Source organism: Schistosoma haematobium, chromosome ZW (genome assembly GCF_000699445.3).
Source record: "Schistosoma haematobium chromosome ZW, whole genome shotgun sequence".
NCBI lineage: Eukaryota > Metazoa > Platyhelminthes > Trematoda > Strigeidida > Schistosomatidae > Schistosoma > Schistosoma haematobium.
Window position 1 is genome coordinate 81,735,817 of NC_067195.1, and position 9,843 is coordinate 81,745,659.

The window sequence follows — 9,843 nt, forward strand, 5'->3', positions numbered from 1 at the left end:
TAAAGTATGACCTATCCAAACTCCAGCGGCTTCTGATTTCCTCTTCATATAGAAGCTGGTTTGTTCTCTCCCACAGCCGATTATTGCTTATGGTATCTGACCAATGAATCTGGTGTGTTATGTGTAAACAGGTGTTTATAACTCCTTATATCTTTTTGATAGTTGTAGTAGTTCAAGTTTTAGCTCCGTACAGTAGAACAGTTTTAATATTGGTACTAAATTTTCTAAGTGGCATTAGCTGACTGTTGATCTGAGTTCTCGATGTTCTTCAATTGTGAGAATGCTACCCTTGCTTTTTCAATCCGTCTTTACATATGTATTGGATATCCTTATTTATTGATGATACAGTCCATGAATGTCGGTCTAGCGATATGCGTATGCACACGAACCATCAGCCTAACCAATCGAGCGAACTTCCTACATATTGACAACGGCACGGTCGCAACCACACTAAAGATGGCAACAGTTGACAACGCTATTATAGACAAAAGTTTGAAGTCAAACTTTCGGCAGCGGGAACCTATGTTATCGATATGCAATTAATGTTCGTTCATCGCACTTGTGGCATTTTTTGAGCAACAATATAAATTGAACCTCCATTATACATCTGCTCTCACTTTGTTTGATTAGTATGCCTTAATACAATGTCCATATATTCATCAAATTTTAGACACCGCAGTAGTAACCGATTGGTAACGAATATGTTCATCTTATCTATTTATTTAAATGTATAACTGGATGCTACACCATTCATTGTTTCTAAACATCATTCGGTTACTACAATTAATATGCATTACCATCACTCTGTAAATCAGAACATAGAGTTTATAGCTAGTCTCTCAATGATGCACTCACGTTCGTCACATCCATGTCAGTTTCATGTTTTAGTATTTTCCTCATACCTCAGTGCGGTTTCTCAACAAACGGGGTCGAGCACATTTTCGAGATAATTCCTAAGTCTTCATGTATCAATCTCCCTAACAACCGTTATTTAATGAATCTCAGTGGTGTATAAATTTCAGAAGGCAATACGAAGTGTTGATTACAGTTTATTTATAAACAGGGCAGATTATTAAACCGAGAGAATTCGAGCAGAAATGTTAGTGTGAGCAAATGAGTGAATACAAAGGCAAATGAATTGATAAGATTCAAGCATATATATATATATGACGGACTGCAACTTCCTATGTTGCTGATCTTTAACATCTTCGCTGCTAGCATTAGTTGGCCTTTAGCGCTGGTTTTCAGAATTGGAATCAGTCTCGTGAAGTGCAGAGAATCTCGGCCTTCACTATGAGGCAATCATAACTCTTATCTGAAAACCCTTCAGCTTCCAGGACAGCATTTAAATGATTTGAATGACTTTTATGGTTGGCGTTTTCTTATCAACATTCTGTATCATGGGATGGGGTTTCTAACCCTATGTCCAAAGCCCTTCCTTTACCCAGACTCGGGATTGGCTGTAACCCTGGAATTGCTCTAAGTGAGTTTGGTAAACGGTACTATTAAGATAAGCAACATGAAAAAATATTTTATAAACCTTGAATCATGAGGTTTCAAGGTTTCTATAACGCCATTAAAGGCATAGTCAAAGGAAAGATATGCCATCCAAATGACTGGATAACAATCAAATCACAATACACACCTTAATTTTGAGGACAGCACATGACTATCACTGACAAGTTTTAACAATTGACGAAATTAAACAAGGTTTATGCAGTAAAAACAGGCGATATATTCAGAATAAACAATGTTTCGGTGAATAACACACATAATTGGAACTATGAAATAAAGCAAAAGAAGTGCTATTACATGTAAGAAAATGGATCAAAGGATCGGATAAATATTAGAAAGGATTAAGACCGACGTTACAGTAGAAAAACAGTATAAACTAATTCCAAAAATGTTTGAGTATAACACAAACTACTGAAAACTGTAAAGTATTATGGTGTAATACTCAAAGGGAAAGAATATTAAGTAAAAGATATTGGTACAAAACAGATATAACAGCATTTTAGATCATGTGTAGAATGTCGAGCACTCAGATAGAAATGACAAACTAAGTGATGTAGTAAGGGTGAAGTGGTATTTAGCGGACATAAAGTAAAATTGTGAGCTGCTGAATCAGTTGTGGTTCGGCATTCGTGAATCACCTAGAAGCTTAAGATACTGGAATGATGATTGAAGTGAAATAAAAACCTGAGTCCATTCAACTAACCTGGGGTTTCACCAACTAAATTATGATAAATAACTGTCAATCAAGTGTCGATTTCACTTTAGTTATTAAATGTTTCACTTGACTATCATATGAACGAGACGTATAAATCTAACTACATTTTAGCCACTTAATCAGATCTTCTCGTCTAAAAATAAGTTCATTTGAACTATGTAGGATGAGCAATTAATTAGTTCTAGTTAAACTATCAAAACCTTCCTTGTTTGACACGGTTAAATTGGCGATTTTAATAAAAATCTAGGTTGGAGCACAGTTTTATTCAATTACCTCCAGAAAACCGGTCAGATTTTCTACATATAATTATAATTCTTAAGTTTATCAATGTAAAAACAAATCCGTTTTCATGGTTTCATTAAAAACTGTTTCGAAAATTCAAACGACTCAAGTCCTATCTTTAAAAAGAAGTTCGATCTAGTGTTTATCGCACGGACTACGTTTTTGATATATAAGGATACATTTTCAACACTGTAATACCTATTGTACGGTGTTACAGGTCATAAACTGTAGAGGAATAACTAAAATTACTGACGTTAATATATATTATGGATGCCTGATTATGAGTGGTGAAAAGAATTGTAGTTGCAAAGTCACATGGAGTAACATATTCAATGAATCAGATTAAAATCACGATTTGATCCAAGTTATACAACCATTGAAAATACTTAGACAATAGACAGATGTTTATTCTGGTTAGCGTTTTTGTAGAAAGGTTATTTTCAATGGGATGAGGTTGTTGACCCTATGCCCAACCCTCCTTCCTTAGCCGGGCTTGGGACCAGCAGTAGTTCAAAAGAGCTACAAGCTTTAGGTGGATGAGACATACATTGCAGAAATCACCAAAATATATCACGAGGCAAACGTTAACATGGAATACTGAAGAAAAACGGAAAAGTGGGAGACCAAAGAACACAGTGTGTCGAGGATTGGAAGCAGGTATCAAAAGAATGAATCGCAACTGGAAAGAACTTCCCAGGAAAGAGTTGGTTGGAGAATGTTCCTCCACGAGGGGTAACAGGTGTAAGTAAGTTGATTTTTAAGCAGAGATGGATAGTGGCTATCAGTGGAATCCGGAACGCGCGTTTCGTCCTATTTGGGATTTGAACCCAATACCGTTCTCTTCAAACGTCATCGCGTTATCCACTTAGCTCCCAAATAGAACTAAACTCGCGTCCTGTATTCCACTGATAGCCACTATCCATCTTTGCTTAGAATGCTCTTGAATTAAGACAATATCGAGAAAATACGCACAGTGTACACATAAACCAACAGGAAATTGATCAATAGTAGTCCTAAACCGATTCAAATAAGCAATACCAAATGGATTTAAGTTTATCTTAATGATATATCTGTATACATGGCAAACAGACTGCAACGCTGGGGAACTAAACTCTTGGGTTATGACTTCAAGATCAAATACCAGCCCACTACTAATTTTAGACAAGCTGACGCTTTATCTAGACTGATTGGTTCACAAGTAAAACAGGAAGAAGACACTTTGGTGGTAGCAATCGAGACGGAAACAGAAGTACATCGAGTATTGGAAGACGCAGTCAATGGTTTGCCAGTTACTTTCAAGATAATCTTCCCTTATTTGACTCATTATTTTCAAATCATTTTTATATTTAACCAATTCAGTGTAACTTATACTATCATTGTTTGAATTTCTGTATTTTCATTCTGATGATTTCATCCAGTTATGCATTAATATAATGAGGTCGGTTGAGTCATTGTACATTTTTATGTTCAATCCTATAATGATTAATATTAACTTTTAACTTCAGAAGGGGTTTTGTGGAGATTGTAGTAATTTCAACAGTTGAGATCATGAGTCAATTGAAGCTAGACCACCATGGAAAACCTGGATACCGGCTCAGTGGTCTAGTTGGTTAAGCACCTGGCGCGAAACTGACAGGTCCTGGGTTCGAATCCCGCGAGGCGGGGCCGTGGATGCGCACTGCTGAGGAGTCCCACAATAGGATGAAACGGCCGTTCAGTGCTTCCAGGTTTTTCATGGTGGTCTAGCTTCAATTGACTCATGATCTCAACTGTTGAAACTTTTAACTTCTTAGTTATTTTTATATTTTATCTAAAAGTATTTAATAATTACAATGAATTATTTGTAAGAATTGATATTTCGAACTAAAAATATTTAAATATTTTTTTCTCCCTGAATATATTTACTTATTATTATATTTCAGTAGTTCATAAATAATTGTATAATGTTATTAGCTTGATTCATATTCCCTTGATAATTCATTTAGAGGTTAAAATTAAAATAATAGCAAATTAAGTAAATCAGTTTGATTGTTAATTTTTCTATACATTTAAATTATTCCATAGTTTAATAGAAATGAGCTGTTATTATTATTATTATTATTACTACTACTACTACTACTACTACTACTACTACTACTACTACTACTACTACTACTACTACTACTAGTAGTAGTAGTAGTAGTAGTAGTAGTAGTAGTAGTAGTAGTAGTAGTAGTAGTAGTAGTAGTAGTAGTAGTAGTAGCGGTAATAGTAATAGACTCTATTAGAGGATAATGTTCATTTTCTGAATATATTACTTATACACTTACATACAGCAAAAGTACCAATATGAATGACCTCAATTGGTCAATTATAAGTAGATTACAGAAATTATTATATTTGCACTAAATATATACATATATATTCTGGAACTTTTCAAAGAATCATGTATAATTCATAGAGATGACCTACTTCTCTCCTTCTTTTTGCTTCTTTCTATAAATGATATATATATATATATTATTTAATAATATATAGTACAGATTTTGTTTTTTAATATCCAGTTTGTAAATGATAAATGATTAGTTGAAATTAATAAATTAAATTAATATAGTACATATCTATAAGTGAATAGAGTAAACAATAAAGATAAAGAAAAGTGGATGAGAAAATAATGGATATTTCTTTTCTCTCTTTAATTGTATCTAATGACCTGGTTCTTTGGAATGCTAATTTTTCTTGCATAATACATATATCCCTAATTCGTTTTCGTATATTTCAATAATATATACTTTGTATGGTCTATTATATATTTTTATATATTCCATAGATATTAATTATTTAATGTATAAAACAGTTAGATACCATATATTATAGTGTTGGTTACTATGTTAAGTCTATATAACTTATTTTGGCTTCCGAACAAGCCAATTTATTCATTCTTCATGAGTTACATGTGTATTTCGATGACAATCAGCATATAATTCAATTCGATTCATATATATATATATATATATATATATATATATAGGGTCACTAAAATATCATAGTTCATAAATAACTTAATAGAACGAAGATTATACAAAAAAAAACAGCTACAGATTTTTCACTTGATTTTATCTTACTTCAAAAATGTTCAATTAGTAGTTGTTTCTTGATGACATAATCTATTTGAAGATTATTTTTATAACTTATTATCAATGGTTAGAAAAAACTGGTTTTTTCAGTTTTGACACATGTTTACTAGTGACTGGCTTCAAGAAGTATTTCATGGAGTTCTAGTGAGAAGTAATGACCAATGAAGTTCAACCGGGTCTGTTGTGAGTTAGTAACTTACTAAAAACAATGGTAGATGTGTCGATTAATTTTGTGGATCAGTTGAAGTTAGACATTAGCACTGTTGGATGCCCGTCGGCTCAGTGATCTAGAGATTAAGCAATCGCGCGCGAGATTTATAAGTCCTGGATTCGAAACTCGCTAGGCGAGATCGTGGATGCGCACTGCCGAAGAGTCCCACAATAAGACGAAACAGCCATCCAGTGATTCCAGGTATTCCATGGTAGTCTAGCTTCAATCGACTCATGAACTCAACTATTCACATTCATAAATAAATTAAAAAAGACAGAAATTAGAGAATTACAAAAATAAATTAAATTAACTATTATTTAAATCCAGTGAAAAGAAAAACAATTGAGAGGAAACAGTACAGAGAAAATAAAGAATTAAGAAACTATCAAGATTATTTATTTTAATTTTAATATATTCAAGATTTTCGGATTGTTTTCTCCCTGATTTTATGACAAAATGTATTTGATTTGAAATGTTTTCTTACACACATACACACACACACACACTCATACTCTCAGACTTATTTCTTCATATTGATTTCATTCTAGCTCTAATTTGTCACTAGATACCTACAGGTTATTTGATCTTCGATATAAATCGAAGAGAACTTGAAGAGTGAATTTATCTGATGATATTATTTGCTCCTTTTGTATCTCTTTAAGCTGAATGCTCAGATCGTAAACTTTCCTTGTCTCAGCTTATAGCAGCTCATGTGCAATTGAGTTTGTTTACACTTAATTAGGTTAGGCCTTTTTATTAACTTTTTTAATAAACAGCGTCATTGGTACAATAACAACTTATCTATACCATTGTACCATTATTATTGTTGCACCTGTATGAATATGTATGCTTGAGCATTGCTTACTGCTTATGCATATTTTTATTCTTCTAGCCTTACTGTTAGTCGTTTAATTGATTCTATGATTCATTCATTTCACTATGTATATATATGTACATTTTCATCCTGTCCATTTACTCGCCGACTTGCTTATTCGACTGGTACGTTCACTCTCTTACCTGCTTGCTTTTCGGCACTACTCTTTTATGCTTGCTTAACGTACCTGTAAATTTGGCTATCTGTTCGTGGTGCAATAATAAACTTAATCAACACTTCGTATTCGCCTTCTGATTAATACACCACTGAGGAATTATCTAGTGACGGTTATCAGGACGAACTATATATGAAGTTTAAGGATTATATTGAATACCGACCACCACAACTTCATCCACATCACATTCATATAACTAAACAAGCAATTCTATGTTACAGATTACACTTTCAGATTTATAAATATTTGGTATTTTGTTCGTCTACATACTAGAATTGGTTTGTTTTTTATTAAAACAATAAGTTTTAAATGGTATCTGTGATAAAAATGACCAAATATTTCATTTATGAACAATGTCCAAACTGAGATTATGCAACGGATGATTAGTATTTCGTTTAATTTTATCTTTCATAATATTAATTGATCGCGATCAAATATTTATTCAGCATTTTGGTAATGAAATGGGAAATTGCCTAGTAACTATATGAGTATTAATTTTTATGAATGTAAACAGTCATTTTATAAGCATAAAGTTTCATATAAACTTTGCTATCATTTCATTTAATAAGAGGTTAATAATCATCTTATATGATACAATATATTTAGCTATAATGAAGACTTTTCAGCGGAAAATATGACAAATCGCGTAAACACCCTGCCTAATATACATTTAACAAGTGAAATATATATATATATATTTGTATATATATATATATATATATATATATATATATATATATATATATATATATATATATATAGTATTATTTTTTATTCAGATCATGAACCGACTGATGTCAGACCGTCCTTGAAAACCTGAAAGCACTGAACGGCCATTTCGTCCTATTGTGAAACTCCTCAGCAGTTCACATCCCCGATCCCCCTCGCGGGATTCAAATCCAGGGCCTTTAATCTCGCGCACGAGACGGTTGTACAGTATGGTTAAATGATATTGTCGAAAAGGGAATTTTCCGTTGAAATATCTCTGATTTTTCTTCAGTTAAAATAATTTTATTGAAACAAGAAGGGATAAACTAAATTTTTCTTAAAAAAATATACCCATTACATAACATAAATCTAATCTAGCTAAACTGTGGTTAATAAAATATTATTAGGGATTTTGGTGAAGCTAAAATGTTTACATAGAAGTTTTACAAAAAAATGAAGGAAAGGTTCTGAGATTACAAATAAATGATCTATCACATGAACGTGTATCGATCTTGTTTAGTCTGATATAAAGAAACGTTAAATATCATAAAACCAAAATGTTAGATGAAATTGGATGATGTAATATCCAATAAATGCTTCAAACTGGTTGCCATATACAACTAGTTGTCCTAAAATATTTATTTATTAATCGTTAAGATTACAGATTGATTTTGTCTAAAGAACTGGAATGCATTCAACAATTATCGTGTCCTAGTAGAAGACCTGTTAACAGTGTTTACTTATGACTATAACCAACTCAAACATTGACGACTCAAGGTTTGATTCATAGTTAGATCATGGATATATAATATTATTGAATCTCATAATAGGATAATAAATCTATTCAATGCAATCTAATTTTCAATGAGTTTACTAACTGAAGTCAATCATTTAGGTAAAATATATTCAAAATACCAAATCGCAACACTACGGATCAATGTGGAACAATAAGTTGGATGGAATTCATCACTCTACATCAACTTCATTGACTACGAGAAAGCATTTGATAGCGTGGACAGGACAACATTATAGAAGCTTCTTCAACACTACGGCTTGTCTAAGAAAATAGTCAATATCATGCGGAATTCATATGATGTATTAAACTGCAAAATGGTGCATGGAGGACAGCTGACAGATTCGTTCGAAGTAAAGACCGATGTCAGGCAAGGTTGCTTACTACCACCCTTTCGCTTTCTCCTGATGATCGACCGGATCATGAAGACCCCAACATTTGAGGGGAAGCATGAGATACAGTGGACAGATAGGATGCAGCTGCACGATCTAGACTTCACAGGTGATCTGCCTCTTCTATCGCACACACAACAACAAATGCAGGAGAAGACGAACAGTGTGGTAGCAGCCTCAGCAGCAGCAACAACAGTAGGTCTCAACATAAACAAAGGCAAAAGCAAGATTCTCCGATACAACACAGCATGCAATAAGCTAATCACACTTGACGGAGAAGATTTGGAAGATGTAAAATCCTTCACATATCTGCGCAATATCATTGATGAACACGGTGGATCTGATGCAGATATGAATGCGCGGATCGGATCGGCAGAGCAAGAGCAACATATTCACAAATGAAGATCATATGGAACTCAAAACAACTGTCTGTCAACCAACACCAAAGTCAGAATTTCCAATACAGATGTCAAAACAGTTCTACTGTATGGAGTGGAAACCTGGGGAACTACGAAACCCATCATCCAGAAGATACGAGTGTTTATTAACAACTGTCTACGTAAAATACTTCGGATCCATTGGCGAGACACTATCAGCAACAACCTATTGTGGGAGAGAACAAACCAGATCCCATCGGAGGAAGAAATCAGGAAGAAGTGCTTGAAGTTGATAGGACACACATTGAGGAAAGCACCCAACTGCGTCACAAGGCATCCCTCATATGGAATCTTGAAGGTCAAAGGAGGAGAGGAAGACCAAAGAACACATTACGTCGAGAAATGGAAATAGACATGAGAAGAATGAACAAGAATTGTGTAGAACTGGAAGAGAAGGCTTAGGACAGAGTGGATTGGAGAATGCTGGTTGGTGGCCTATGCTCCTTTGGGAGTAGCAGGTGTAAGTAAGTAAGTAATATTCAAACTGATCATAAGTAACTGATTTGATCTGATAATTATCTCAGTAAAATTATTTTATTTTTATATGTGTAAAAATGAACTTATCTATATGTATACAATGTAAAGACTGAGAGACAGTATGTTAAGTGAAGTGAATTTCTTTTAA